The sequence below is a fragment of the Rutidosis leptorrhynchoides genome, chromosome 6 (assembly GCF_046630445.1).
Source record: "Rutidosis leptorrhynchoides isolate AG116_Rl617_1_P2 chromosome 6, CSIRO_AGI_Rlap_v1, whole genome shotgun sequence".
Lineage (NCBI taxonomy): Eukaryota > Viridiplantae > Streptophyta > Magnoliopsida > Asterales > Asteraceae > Rutidosis > Rutidosis leptorrhynchoides.
In genome coordinates, this window is record NC_092338.1 from 433,574,186 (window position 1) to 433,591,178 (window position 16,993).

At 32.3% G+C, this 16,993-nt stretch overlaps 1 long non-coding RNA gene across 1 annotated transcript in view; it reads left to right on the forward strand.

Moving 5' to 3' along the window:
* The first annotated feature begins 1,854 nt into the window (after positions 1–1,854).
* LOC139854464 (uncharacterized) overlaps positions 1,855–16,993 on the forward strand; it is a 50,137-nt gene continuing 34,998 nt past the window's right edge. The window contains exon 1 of the long non-coding RNA XR_011761376.1: positions 1,855–2,252. This is a non-coding gene — a long non-coding RNA (uncharacterized lncRNA). The remainder of the gene's footprint in view (positions 2,253–16,993) is intronic.

The window sequence follows — 16,993 nt, forward strand, 5'->3', positions numbered from 1 at the left end:
TAAGGTTAAGGGGTTAACCTTGTTGTATTACCGGTTGTATTCTTTTATATGCATATATATATATACTTATTGTATGTTGTAGCTAATCTTACGGATTTGGCTTGGTGGTACGTTAGGTATAACATTGCTTAGTTATGCTCGGATTGCGGTATGTGTTTACTATTTGTGCGTTGGCGATGCGTATTCATTTTATGCATATATATGTATGTAGTATATTCTCACTCACTAAGCGTTAACTTACCCTCTCGTTGTTTACATTTTTATAGATTCGCGTGGAGGCGGTGGCTCGGGTAAGCGTGAGGACTAGTGGACTTGCGTAGTTCGCTTTAAAAGACGTGCTTTTGGATTTGATTAGGATTAGGTAGCGTATCCCCAATCACCATGCTCGGTCTTTATTTTTGTGTTAAAACTCACGTGGTCGAAAACTTGCATTTTGTACGAAAGTAGTAAAACGGCCGATGTGGGCCCAGTGTTGTAAAACTTGTTTTATCGTGAAAATCTCTTAGTTTTAATTATTATAACATGTTGTGAAAACCGTTTCGTCTAAACGTGTCGGGAAGCGAGTTTTCCGCTCGCTTAAGTTGGACTCCGGGGACAGCCCCTGGCAGTTCATTTGGACGCCGTCCTGCCCTTCACTACTGGACGCCGTCCAGATGGTCTATATATATAAAAAAAAAATCTTGGTGTTTTGGTTGGATAACGGGTTGGGTCGTTACAAGTAGTAGAAAAAATGGCTCATGAAAAACACATACATATATACAACTTTACATAAGCTCTTGTAAGTATAGTGTTCATCCTTTTGAACAATCAAAGTGTGTAGCTTATGAAGAACAATATAGACAACTTTTTCAGGCAAGTGTTCACGTCCGGCAGTACTCTGCTTCGGACCGGTGTACCCTGGAAACAGACGAAGAATCTGTTTAAGGGAATTGTGTCAAACACAATCCCGGTTCAATCTTAAATTCGGTTAGCTCGTTTTAGTTTTCAGTTCTTATTCTATATATGTTTATAATGATTATATTGCTTGAGTAATATGTTATTATTTGATTTACTCAGTTTCAGTTTCGTATACTATATTCCTACAAACTTAAACAGATTTCTAAAACGAAATTGAGATGTTTGTTATTTTGATTCGGATTATAAACTGGATGTTTAATAAAACGATTTGGTAAAACCGTATTGTGTTGTTATCTATGATGATAGGAAAAGATATTTTAGAACTATGGCCTACGCTGATAGGCAGAAGTTTATATATGGTCATACTGAATGTTTTTGGCATTGTAATAAGTTTATATAGCCTTATTTGCCGTATTTTAATGTGTTGATTAATTGATATAAATTGATTGTTAATACGTTGTGAATTAAAATTGCATATCATTAAAGTGTAGCGACACATTATTAAATTGTTTTAACATATTATTTTAGAAAAGTTACACATGATATGTTACAATGTGTTTGAGATTTTTTTTTTCTTCTAATCCAAATATGATATGCTGGTCTTATAACATATATTGTGGTGAAGATATATTATTATAATGGTTAATGCATATTATAATTTGTGGTCATCGTTTGCGATTAATATGTTGATGATGATAATGATTTAGAACTGATGTTGTTCACACGTGTTAACTGATAAGACTTTTGCTTAAGATTTAATATATAATTTGATGTATGCATCCAATTATTTGATAAACCTCCACTAATAGTATCGTGTTATTATTCTAAATTCTAATTCTAATTCTAATTCTAATTCTAATTCAGTATAACAGCCCATGAATAGTAACTTGGGCATTTTGATCTTTTTACCTTGGCCTATATAAGTTCACACACTGGATTTTATACTCTTCACTTCACCTCCACCGCCATTCTTTGTTCTTCACATTCTCATCTGCACTCCCACAAGGTTCCGGCGATTTTAGAATCGCCACGTTCGTCTCCATCGCCGCCGATCCGATCGTCGTTGCTGCAATCACCACCACTATTACTCACCGTTGTTAACGTCTCCTCCTCCACCGTTGTCGTTGCTTTTACACCTGAGGGTTATAGATTTTGTAACTGGCATCACCGCCTTTGACGGTGGTGATGAAGGGCGATTTAGCCAATTTTCGTAGATAAATGGAAGTTACGATGATACTTCTTTGATTTACCATTTTTTCCCTTTTCTTAATTGATGTTCTTGAGGATAAAAAGTTAGGGTTCGTTGTTGCCGTCTACTCCTGTCACTGCAGGTTCCTTATTCGATTGTAGCGCAGGTTTGATTTGTTGATTTTCGTGATTTTTAGGGTTTGAACCGATTTCTACAGGCTTAAAAAAATACATTTTCTGTAGATGCTAAAATTGAAGGCCTAATTACTAAACATATTAACTCAATTAATCATATTTGTGCTTTTCTCTTTTTTATTCTACATCTACTGTTGTTATTTCTCATTACCTGCTATTATTTTTCATTACCTGCTGTTGTGATTATTTGATCAGTGATGTGAGTTTAGAACTGAAACTCATAGAAATTAGTTTTAATTATTTCATGCTTACTTAACTGATCATTGATTATTATGTGAGCTTAGGACTGCAACTATGGTTGAATTTGTTAAATATCAAGTGAATGCAATTTGTTTCATTTTGTGTGTTCTTTTAGTTTATTTATTGTTTAGTTTTCATATTATTGGAAGTTTGTGTATGTGCTATTTTGTTTTTGTATTTCAAGGTTTGGTATTTTGTGATTTTCATCTTGGTTTTAAGGTTTGTGTATGTAACTGGTATGTGATATTAGGTATAATGTGTAGTGACCCGAACTTTTCCATGTTTATATATATTAATTGAGATTGATATTTACATGATTAAATGTTTCTAACATGTTAAGCAATCAAACTTGTTAAGACTTGATTAATTGAAATATGTTTCATATAGACAATTGACCACCCAAGTTGACCGGTGATTCACGAACGTTAAAACTTGTAAAAACTATATGATGACATATATATGGATATATATATAGTTAACATGATACTATGATAAGTAAACATATCATTAAATATATTAACAATGAACTACATATGTAAAAACAAGACTACTAACTTAATGATTTTTAAACGAGACATATATGTAACGATTATCGTTGTAAAGACATTTAATGTATATATATCATATTAAGAGATATTCATACATGATAATATCATGATAATATAATAATTTAAAATCTCATTTGATATTATAAACATTGGGTTAACAACATTTAGCAAGATCGTTAACCTAAAGGTTTCAAAACAACACTTACATGTAACGACTAACGATGACTTAACGACTCAGTTAAAATGTATATACATGTAGTGTTTTAATATGTATTTATACACTTTTGAAAGACTTCAATACACTTATCAAAATACTTCTACTTAACAAAAATGCTTACAATTACATCCTCGTTCAGTTTCATCAACAATTCTACTCGTATGCACCCGTATTCGTACTCGTACAATACACAGCTTTTAGATGTATGTACTATTGGTATATACACTCCAATGATCAGCTCTTAGCAGCCCATGTGAGTCACCTAACACATGTGGGAACCATCATTTGGCAACTAGCATGAAATATCTCATAAAATTACAAAAATATGAGTAATCATTCATGACTTATTTACATGAAAACAAAATTACATATCCTTTATATCTAATCCATACACCAACGATCAAAAACACCTACAAACACTTTCATTTTTCAATTTTCTTCATCTAATTGATCTCTCTCAAGTTCTATCTTCAAGTTCTAAGTGTTCTTCATATATTCTACAAGTTCTAGTTACATAAAATCAAGAATACTTTCAAGTTTGCTAGCTCACTTTCAATCTTGTAAGGTGATCATCCAACCTCAAGAAATCTTTGTTTCTTACAGTAGGTTATCATTCTAATACAAGGTAATAATCATATTCAAACTTTGGTTCAATTTCTATAACTATAACAATCTTATTTCAAGTGATGATCTTACTTGAACTTGTTTTCGTGTCATGATTCTGCTTCAAGAACTTCGAGCCATCCAAGGATCCGTTGAAGCTAGATCCATTTTTCTCTTTTCCAGTAGGTTTATCCAAGGAACTTAAGGTAGTAATGATGTTCATAACATCATTCGATTCATACATATAAAGCTATCTTATTTGAAGGTTTAAACTTGTAATCACTAGAACATAGTTTAGTTAATTCTAAACTTGTTCGCAAACAAAAGTTAATCCTTCTAACTTGACTTTTAAAATCAACTAAACACATGTTCTATATCTATATGATATGCTAACTTAATGATTTAAAACCTGGAAACACGAAAAACACCGTAAAACCGGATTTACGCCGTCGTAGTAACACCGCGGGCTGTTTTGGGTTAGTTAATTAAAAACTATGATAAACTTTGATTTAAAAGTTGTTATTCTGAGAAAATGATTTTTATTATGAACATGAAACTATATCCAAAAATTATGGTTAAACTCAAAGTGGAAGTATGTTTTCTAAAATGGTTATCTAGACGTCGTTCTTTCGACTGAAATGACTACCTTTACAAAAACGACTTGTAACTTATTTTTCTGACTATAAACCTATACTTTTTCTGTTTAGATTCATAAAATAGAGTTCAATATGAAACCATAGCAATTTGATTCACTCAAAACGGATTTAAAATGAAGAAGTTATGGGTAAAACAAGATTGGATAATTTTTCTCATTTTAGCTACGTGAAAATTGGTAACAAATCTATTCCAACCATAACTTAATCAACTTGTATTGTATATTATGTAATCTTGAGATACCATAGACACGTATACAATGTTTCGACCTATCATGTCGACATATCTATATATATTTCGGAACAACCATAGACACTCTATATGTGAATGTTGGAGTTAGCTATACAGGGTTGAGGTTGATTCCAAAATATATATAGTTTGAGTTGTGATCAATACTGAGATACGTATACACTGGGTCGTGGATTGATTCAAGATAATATTTATCGATTTATTTCTGTACATCTAACTGTGGACAACTAGTTGTAGGTTACTAACGAGGACAGCTGACTTAATAAACTTAAAACATCAAAATATATTAAAAGTGTTGTAAATATATTTTGAACATACTTTGATATATATGTATATATTGTTATAGGTTCGTGAATCAACCAGTGGCCCAGTCTTACTTCCCGACGAAGTAAAAATCTGTGAAAGTGAGTTATAGTCCCACTTTTAAAATCTAATATTTTTGGAATGAGAATACATGCAGATTTTATAAATGATTTACAAAATAGACACAAGTACGTGAAACTACATTCTATGGTTGAATTATCGAAATCGAATATGCCCCTTTTTATTAAGTCTGGTAATCTAAGAATTAGGGAACAGCCACCCTAATTGACGCGAATCCTAAAGATAGATCTATTGGGCCTAACAAACCCCATCCAAAGTACCGGATGCTTTAGTACTTCGAAATTTATATCATATCCGAAGGGTGTCCCGAAATGATGGGGATATTCTTATCTATGCATCTTGTTAATGTCGGTTACCAGGTGTTCACCATATGAATGATTTTTATCTCTATGTATGGGATGTGTATTGAAATATGAAATCTTGTGGTCTGTTATTATGATTTGATATATATAGGTTAAACCTATAACTCACCAACATTTTTGTTGACGTTTTAAGCATGTTTATTCTTAGGTGATTATTAAAAGCTTCCGCTGTCGCATACTTAAATAAGGACGAGATTTGGAGTCCATGCTTGTATGATATTGTGTAAAAACTGCATTCAAGAAACTTATTTTGTTGTAACATATTTGTATTGTAAACCATTATGTAATGGTCGTGTGTAAACAGGATATTTTAGATTATCATTATTTGATAATCTACGTAAAGCTTTTTAAACCTTTATTGATGAAATAGAGGTTATGGTTTGTTTTAAAATGAATGCAGTCTTTGAAAAAACGTCTCATATAGAGGTCAAAACCTCGCAACGAAATCAATTAATATGGAACGTTTTTAATCAATAAGAACGGGACATTTCAGTTGGTATCAGAGCGTTGGTCTTAGAGAACTAGAATTTTGCATTAGTGTGTCTTATCGAGTTTGTTAGGATGCATTAGTGAGTCTGGACTTCGACCGTGTTTACTTGAAAAATGATTGCTTAACAAATTTTGTTGGAAACTATATATTTTTAACATGTGAATATTATGTGATATATTAATCTCTTAACGCGTTTGATATTATGTGATAGATGTCTACCTCTAGAACAAGTCCCATTGACTCACCTAATAATAATGAAGAGTCAAATGTAAATTGGAATGATTCGTGGACTGATTCACAAGTTCCCGAAGAGGAACCGGAAGAAGAGTCGGAACCGGAAGAATCGGAACCGGAAGAAGAATCGGAACCGGATGAAGAAATAGAACCGGTGGGGGAAATAATAAAACGGTTAAGTAAAAGAAAATCCTCAACCAACCGACCAAGGTTAATTATGGTCAATGGTGTTTCCGCCAAGGAAGCAAAATATTGGGAGGATTACCAATTCTCCGATGAATCGGATTCCGACGAGAATTCCGATGATGTTATAGAAATTACCCCAACTGAATTTAAAAAGGCAAAAGAAAATAATAAGGGAAAGGGCATAAAAATAGAGAAATCTAATTTCAACCCCGATGAACTTTATATGTATCGTCAACCCCCGAAGTCCTTAAGTTGTAACAATGACCCGGGAACCTCTAAACCACCAGGTTTTTCTAAACCAATATGGAAAACGACGGCTCGTATTAGGGGAACATCATATATCCTTAGAAACTTGGCAAAACGAACCAAAACCGAAGAAGAAGAAACAAGCGAGTCGGAATAAGATAGTTGTATTCGTGTGGTGTAATATATGTATTATAGTGTGCTTATGCTTTATGATATATGTAAAAATTGCTTGTATTAATAAGTATTTTTTTTATGAATCTAACTCTTGTCTATTTTATAGTATAAAAACACAAAATGGATAGACAACCCAATATTTTAAGAGACCTACCCGGAGACATGATTGATGAAATCTTGTCTAGAGTCGGTCAGAATTCTTCGGCACAACTATTTAAGGCGAGATCAGTTTGTAAGACATTCGAAGAACGTTCCAAGAATGCCTTGGTTTATAAAAGGCTTTCGTTCGAAAGATGGGGGATATCACATTGGGAAATCCATAAGTTACGATGTGTTTACTTTGACGCATATATTGCGGGGAACCCAAATGCTATTTTACGCAATGGGTTAAGAAATTATTTTGACTCAATATATCCGAATATTGGACTTCGTGATTTAGAAAAAGCGGCTAACATGCAACATAAAGAAGCATGTTATGCTTACGGATTAGTAATGTTCGCTTCTCACCAAAGTGAGAACAAGAACATCGGGCTACAACTATTAAACAAAATGTTCCCACAAGTGACGGAGTCGGTAATTGGGGTAAGAAATGAGGTTTTTAGATTGTTACGGGACTGTTGGACATTACGTAACCCTCGTCCCTTTGACGACGTTACAACACGCTGTCTTATCAACGGCCATAACGGTTATGTTCCACAAGATCAAGGATGGAAAGTAATCCTAGTAAAACCAGAATGCATGACTTGTTTCTGGACGTATGAATTACGTGTCTTTATTGCCTTTGCTGAACGACTTGTGTACTAACTAGAATTATCTTCACAACCATCTTGTATCAAATTTATTGTGTGCTATATTTCATACTATATGTAAAATAAGCGGTATTGTAAGTTTGTAAAATATTGTGTAAAAGTTTGAACGCGAAATATTATTATAATCAGTTTTTCATATAGAATTGTAGTAGTTGAATTGTATATTAGCTACTAAGTATGAACTTAACGGGTAGGTACTACCCGAATTTAAACTTATAAAACGCTAATATGAAGAAAAAGCTTTTATAAATGAGTTCATATTATGCTACGAAATACTATTAACTACTCTTAATATTCTGTATGATTAACTTGTTCCATTTGACTATTTTGAAGGAAATGGCACCGACTACTCGACACACCGTGAATATGAATGAAGAGGAATTTCGTACTTTTCTAGCTTCAAACATAGCCGCAGTACAGGCTACGCTACATACCAACAATAACCTTGGATCTAGCAGTACAGGAAATCGTGTAGGATGCACCTACAAAGAATTCACTGCCTGCAAACCTTTGGAATTTGATGGAACGGAAGGACCGATCGGATTGAAACGGTGGACCGAGAAGGTCGAATCGGTGTTTGCCATAAGTAAGTGTACTGAAGAGGACAAAGTGAAGTACGCTACGCATACCTTCACAGGTTCTGCGTTAACATGGTGGAATACCTATCTAGAGCAAGTGGGACAAGACGATGCGTACGCACTACCGTGGTCAGCATTCAAGCACTTGATGAACGAGAAGTACCGTCCCAGAATCGAGGTCAATAAGCTCAAGACAGAACTTAGAGGGTTACGAACCCAAGGATTTGATATTACCATGTACGAAAGACGATTCACAGAATTGTGCCTATTGTGTCCGGGAGCATTCGAAGATGAGGAAGAGAAGATCGACGCGTTTGTGAAAGGATTACCGGAAAGAATCCAAGAAGATATAAGTTCACACGAGCCCGCCTCCATACAACAGGCATGTAGAATGGCTCACAAACTAGTGAACCAGATTGAAGAAAGAATTAAAGAACAGACTGCTGAAGAGGCCAATGTGAAGCAAGTCAAAAGAAAGTGGGAGGAAAACGGTGATAAGAATCACCAATACAACAACAACAGCAATTACAACAATAATCGCAACAATTATCCCAACAATCGCAACATCAATCGCAACTACAACAAATGGCCCAACAACAACAACAACAACAACAACAACAACAACAACAACAACAACAATCATCCCAACAACAATAATAATCGCAACAACAACAACAATCAGAAGCAGCTATGCCAAAGGTGTGAAAAGTATCACTCGGGGTTCTGCACCAAATTTTGCAACAAGTGTAAAAGAAATGGTCATAGCGCGGCGAAGTGTGAGGTCTACGGACCAGGGGTTAATAGAACGAAATGAACAAATGGTGTCGGAACGAGTAATGGCGGAGCAAGTAGTGTCGGAGCAAGTTATGCCAATGTAGTTTGTTATAAATGTGGAAAACCGGGCCACATTATTAGAAATTGCCCGAACCAGGAGAACACGAATGGACAAGGCCGCGGAAGAGTTTTCAATATTAATGCGGCAGAGGCACAGGAAGACCCGGAGCTTGTTACGGGTACGTTTCTTATTGACAATAAATCTGCTTACGTTTTATTTGATTCGGGTGCGGATAGAAGCTATATGAGTAGAGATTTTTGTGCTAAATTAAGTTGTCCATTGACGCCTTTGGATAGTAAATTTTTACTCGAATTAGCAAATGGTAAATTAATTTCAGCAGATAATATATGTCGGAATCGAGAAATTAAACTGGTTAGCGAAACATTTAAGATTGATTTGATACCAGTAGAGTTAGGGAGTTTTGATGTGATAATCGGTATGGACTGGTTGAAAGAAGTGAAAGCAGAGATCGTTTGTTACAAAAATGCAATTCGCATTATACGAGAAAAAGGAAAACCCTTAATGGTGTACGGAGAAAAGGGCAACACGAAGCTACATCTTATTAGTAATTTGAAGGCACAAAAACTAATAAGAAAAGATTGCTATGCTGTTCTAGCACACGTCGAGAAAGTACAAACTGAAGAAAAGAGCATCAATGATGTTCCCGTCGCAAAAGAATTTCCCGATGTATTTCCGAAAGGATTACCGGGATTACCCCCACATCGATCCGTTGAATTTCAAATAGATCTTGTACCAGGAGCTGCACCAATAGCTCGTGCTCCTTACAGACTCGCACCCAACGAGATGAAAGAACTGCAAAGCCAATTACAAGAACTTTTAGAGCGTGGTTTCATTCGACCAAGCACATCACCGTGGGGAGCTCCTGTTTTGTTTGTCAAGAAGAAAGATGGTACATTCAGGTTGTGTACCAACTACCGAGAGTTGAACAAACTTACCATCAAGAACCGCTACCCACTACCGAGAATCGACGACTTATTTGATCAACTACAAGGCTCGTCTGTTTATTCAAAGATTGACTTACGTTTCGGGTATCATCAAATGCGGGTGAAAGAAGATGATATTCCAAAGACTGCTTTCAGAACACGTTACGGTCATTACGAGTTTATGGTCATGCCGTTTGGTTTAACTAATGCACCAGCTGTGTTCATGGACCTTATGAACTGAGTGTGTGGGCCATACCTTGACAAGTTTGTCATTGTTTTCATTGATGACATACTTATTTACTCAAAGAATGACCAAGAACACGGTGAACATTTGAGAAAGGTGTTAGAAGTATTGAGGAAGGAAGAATTGTACGCTAAATTTTCAAAGTGTGCATTTTGGTTGGAAGAAGTTCAATTCCTCGGTCACATAGTGAACAAAAAAGGTATTAAGGTGGATCCGGCAAAGATAGAAACTGTTGAAAAGTGGGAAACCCCAAAAACTCCGAAACACATACGCCAGTTTTTAGGACTAGCTGGTTACTACAGAAGGTTCATCCAAGACTTTTCCATAATAGCAAAACCCTTGACTGCATTAACGCATAAAGGGAAGAAATTTGAATGGAAGGATGAACAAGAGAAAGCGTTTCAGTTATTGAAGAAAAAGCTAACTACGGCACCTATATTGTCATTGCCTGAAGGGAATGATGATTTTGTGATTTATTGTGACGCATCAAAGCAAGGTCTCGGTTGTGTATTAATGCAACGAACGAAGGTGATTGCTTATGCGTCTAGACAATTGAAGATTCACGAGCAAAATTATACGACGCATGATTTGGAATTAGGCACGGTTGTTTTTGCATTAAAGACTTGGAGGCACTACTTATATGGGGTCAAAAGTATTATATATACCGACCACAAAAGTCTTCAGCACATATTTAATCAGAAACAACTGAATATTGAAAGGACCCGTTCATATACATTATAAACGATTCACAATAGTTGATTACATTGCGAGGTATTTGACCTCTATATGATACATTTTACAAAAATTGCATTCGTTTTTAAAAGACAATTTTTCTTTACATCAAAAATTGACAGGCATGCATACCATTTCATAATATCCACTATCCAACTATAAATTGATTTAATAATAATCTTTGATGAACTCAATAACTCGAATGCAACGTTCTTCGAAATATGCTATGAAAGACTCCAAGTAACATCTTTAAAATGAGCAAATGCACAGCGGAAGATTTCTTTAACACCCGAGAATAAACATGCTTTAAAGTGTCAACCAAAAGGTTGGTGAGTTCATTAGTTTATCATAATCATTTATTTCCATCATTTTAATAGACCACAAGAATTTCATTTCCAGTTCTCATAAATATATGTCCCATGCATAGAGACAAAAATAATCATTCATATGGTGAACACCTGGTAACCGACATTAACTAGATACATATAAGAATATCCCCTATCATTCCGGGATCCTCCTTCGGACATGATATAATTTCGAAGTACTAAAGCATCCGGTACTTTGGATGGGGTTTGTTAGGCCCAATAGATCTATCTTTAGGATTCGCATCAATTAGGGTGTCTGTTCTCTAATTCTTAGATTACCAGACTTTAATAAAAAGGGGCATATTCGATTTCGATAATTCAACCATAGAATGTAGTTTCAATTACTTGTGTCTATTTCGTCAAACATTTATAAAAGCGCATGTATTCTCAGTCCCAAAAATATAAAGGGTAAAAAGGTAAATGAAACTCACCATACTGTATTTCGTAGTAAAAATACATATAACGTCATTGAACAAGTGCAAGGTTGGCCTCGGATTCACGAACCTAAATTAATTATATATATTTATGTGTTGGTCAATATTTGTCTAACAAATTAGGTCAAGTCATAGTGTACCACAATCCTAATGCTCGAGACTAATATGCAAAAGTCAACAAAAGTAAATTTGACTCAAAATAATTTCCAAAAATCTATACATGATTAATATATAGTTTAAATATCGTCGTTTTATATTTTTAAATATTTTTAAAAGATTTATTAGAGTAAATAATATAATTTATTTATTAATAAATAAAATTTTATATTATATTTATATAATAAAATATACTTTTATATATATTAAGTAATAAAATTTATAGGGTTCATTTAATATTATAAAGATAATATGATAGGTATTATTAAAGTAAGTTATTACACGTAGTAAAATATGTTTGTATTAAATATTTATTTGATAAAATAATATCTATAATGATAGTAAGTAAAAGTTGTATTATTTTGTAATAATAATTATTTTATAAAAATATCAATATTTATAATTACTAAGATGACATTATGATAAAACGATAATTCTAATTATGATAACTTTAATATTTACGATAATTTTTAATATTATCTTTAAAATAATAATTCTATTTAAAATAATAATAATAATAATGATATTTTATAGTAACAATGACATTTCTATTAAAATGATAATTTTTGTTAAAATGATAGTTTTAATACTAACGATAATTTTAATAATAATAGTAATGATAAAAATAATAAGAACGATAATTTTATCTAAATCAATATCTTATAATATTTTAATTTCATCATGATACTCTTACCCATTATTTCCTAATCGTTTCGTTTAATAGCTTTTAATCGTCTTTTATATCGTGTTCGTAATAATGATAATAATAGTAATCAAAATAATTAGGTGTTACAAATATTTATTTTAATTACACTAATATTAATAATGATAGTTACTATAACATTATTAACGATAATACTAATAATTATCTTAATGATAATATAGTAATAATAATAATAACAATAACAATAACCATTTTTAAATAATGATATATATATTAATAATGATAATAATAATAATAATAATACCAATAATAATAATAATAATAATAATAATAATAATAATAATAATAATAATAATAATAATAATAATAATAATAATAATAATAATAATTGGATAATAATAATAATAATACTAATTATAACTTTAACGATAATAACGATAGTAATAATAAAAAAAATAACAATTTTTAATGATAAATCCTTTTATTGATAAAGATAATAATAATAATAATAAGATAAAATTAGAATGACGATAATAACGACGATAATAATAATCATTTTTAATAATAATACAAAAATTCGATGGACTATAACTTCAAATCCGTTCATCGAAATCATTCGATATCTAAATGAAAAGTTCTTAATTTTTCGCTAGCTTTCCAACGACATGCATATCTTATACCTTATCTCAGTTGCATATATAACTAATTCAGGATTCAACATAACCTAACTAAAGGCAATATCAAAAGTACAAATATGCATAATCCTATATACTCGAGCACTAGTCAGGGATACACTATTAGTATGTAAAAGTTAAATTATGAGTACTCACGTATCAATATTGAGATTCAATATTGCAGGAAAGGTACGTAGACGCAACGGAGATGATAAACACTATATTGATCTCACGAGCATACCCATGAACCATACCCAACCACCTCCATAGCTATAACCCATAATTTCCTTAATCCAATCCCACTCGAAAAACAATTTCGAAATTACTCGGACAGCATTCTGACGTAATATTTTATGTATACTAATAATATCTTAAAATAATACGGAGTAAATATATATATATGTAAATCGATTGAGAGAGTTTAGAGAAAAATATTTTCAAGTTTTTTATGAAATAATGAAACCTATTGAATTCTATTTATAATAGATTTTTGAATTATTAAAGTGAATTATTAAAGTGAATTATTAAAGTATGAATTATTAAAGTGAATTATTAAAGTATGAATTATTAAAGTGAATTATTAAAGTATGAATTATTAAAGTGAATTATTAAAGTATGAATTATTAAAGTGAATTATTAAAGTTAAAGTAAAGTAAAAATAAAGTAAATGTAAAGTTTAAGTATAGTAAAAGTATAAAACTATGTACGTATAATACACGAATAAATATATATAATATTAATTTAAATCGTTATATATATTTAATAAAATAAAATATAAATATCGTTATCTTTATCATACTGGTTAAGTAATGAGTTGTCAAAAGTGGTTCCAGATATTTATAAAAGTTATATACGTTTTAATAATAAAATTCTTTTTAAACTAAAAACGTTTTTGTACGTTTGAAACTAAATCAAATAAATATAATAATTTTGTTTTTCAAAACCAAATATATTTTTAAGAATCATTTTGTTTAAAGGTTAAAATAATGGAAATCGTTATATCATAAAATGTTTTTGAAAAGTAGAATCATATATATTCATAATAGGTTTGAAGTTTTTAAATTACAGTTTGTTGGTGAAGCATGGGATAAAGTTCAAAGGTTAAATAAACGTATGAAATCATCTTAATGAAAAATGTCGAGTTACATAACTTGTCGATATCCAACATCTAAGTTATTTACACTTCACGTTCTTACTTATAAATCACTTTACCATTTTTCGAATGTTGTCAAAAAGAATAGATTTCTTAAATCACAGTGGACCTTATAACATAGACCCGTAATCATATCATAATGTATCTGATAAATCAATCATTTGATATTATCTTCTAATTTCATCGATAAACATATTGAAACAAATACGTTCATGTAAAGTATTATACGCTTAATACTTTATTAATATTCTCAAGTTATAATATATATATACATATATATACATATTTATTTATATATAACAGTTCGTGAATCGTCGAAATTTGGTCGAGGTTATAATGAATGTATGAACACAATTTAAAATTCTTGAGATTTAACTTAACAAACTTTGCTTATCGTGTCAGAATAATATAAAGATAAAGTTTAAATTTGGTTGGAAATTTCCGGGTTGTCACAGTACCTACCCGTTAAAGAAATTTCGTCCCAAAATTTGAGTGGAAAGGTCGTGAATGATAATAAGTATGTTTTCATGATGCATACAGGCTGAAAATTAGAGTTTTATCATCAGCGAATAATTTGGATAAACAATCCATTTATATGAAGAGTACGAATGAAGCTAACATAGAAGAGTGAAATGAGTAAGTGTAGATTCATCTTATCATTTGACGTAGATATGATTGATTTCCAGATTTCAAGGGATTTGAAGAAAATCTTTGTAATAAGATTTGATTCTCCGGTAACAAAAGGAATTAGGATCCGCTTTAAATGCGATTGTCCATTTTAATTCTTCTGTCAGAGATTTTCTTATAAATTCACCTCCTTCGTTTTCTTACAACTCACACCTTCTGTTGATGCATTTTATGCAAGTCCCTAGACATCTACCCACGTCCATTGCAGGTACAACAGTTTATAGGCCACCATGATCGTTCGTTATTATCCTATCCGTGTTTGTATGTGGTTACAGCAACTGCAGGAACGAGATTTGGATGTTTAACTATGTTAGACTTAGTCAGACGTCCGAGTGAAGCCTCACTCGTACGGCTGACAGGCTCATACGCACGGTTGATGCTGAGCTAAGTCACAATTACAACCTAAATAAGAAGACACGAGTGAGTGATCACCCGTACGGCTGATGAAGCCAACTCGCATGTGTGATGGATGAATCGTACGGGTGAGTCAACAGCAGGGGTATATAAAGTCTTATGTTCTTCATTTTAGGTTAAGCCTCTCATTTGTTACACACACTCAGATCTGGTGAGCTCCTCCGATTCTCTCTCAACCCAAATCACCCAGGTAGTGAATAATAGCTCTAGGTGTTGATCTAATCACACTTGATTTAGTTGTGGTATGACTAAATTAATCCCAAAAAGCTTAACCAATTCACTAGAGGGTTTGATTCACTTATTCCGTCATTGTGTGTGTTAAATCTGTTGATTTCTAAGTTCCTAGTCATGTTTCATCACCTTCTATTCTTTCCCCCTCAACTCATATTTTAAAGTATTCATCAATATGCTCCATCCATTTCTGATTCTCGATATACTTATAACTTTCATATCGGTCATTCTTCTTTTTCATCTATCACCGGAAGAATCTATTTACTTCTACTATACTCTTGGGTTTATAGTGTTTCTAGTTCTCCCGTGTCTTTATATTGCTATATGCATCGATATATATGGTTTATAATTTTTGGTTTGTAGTTGGGCTTTATATCTTCCCTTATATTTCAAAGTCTCTGTTTCTATCTTCTATAATCATTGTCATCCACAGTTAATGCTCTCTTTTATTTGCTGCAATTTATACCCCAATTTCTATTTCGGAGTTTTGTCCTTTCGTTTCTTCTTCTTGCGATTAAGCAACGCTTGTAATGGTCCAGAATTCACAGATATGAATTTCGGAATGAACATTGTTAATGTTCTAGGAAGGAAATTGTGATGGCACGATCTTGACTTGTCAAATTACTAGAATACCTTGTAAAAGGCCGAATCATCAAGAAATATTTTCTTGATATTTTAGAGGTTAAATAGAATACAAGAGTCGTATAACATGGCACATGATGATGTTATGATCTGTGAATCATCACGTTCCATTTAGAAACTCAGCATGAATTACTGTAATATAATCACGTTGATCAAGTGTCATTATATTATACTAACTCATGCTTCAGTTTCCAACACTACTTCAAAAACATTCATATTTTAAACTCAAAGGTTTACAGAGTATAGGAACTAAACAGTTTCCTTTTTGATGTAATACAGATAGCGCAAAGAGATAAATGATTCCAGATAAGAATAGTTATGGAAATATCTTCAGAAATATAGAGGATATTTATAATGAAAGATACGATGATATCTTAGAATTTCTAATATCAGAGGATGATGAAGAATATTGTCTGTAAGGTTTAGTGTCAGGAGCAAGGTATTCGTTAATGACTTCAGCAGACACTGAATCATTTGGATTCTTTGAAGTCAGGTTCAGTCTTTGTGATTTGTCCACAGCCTCTTTCATACTTTGCTCAATCCGTTTTCCAGTTCCAAAACTTC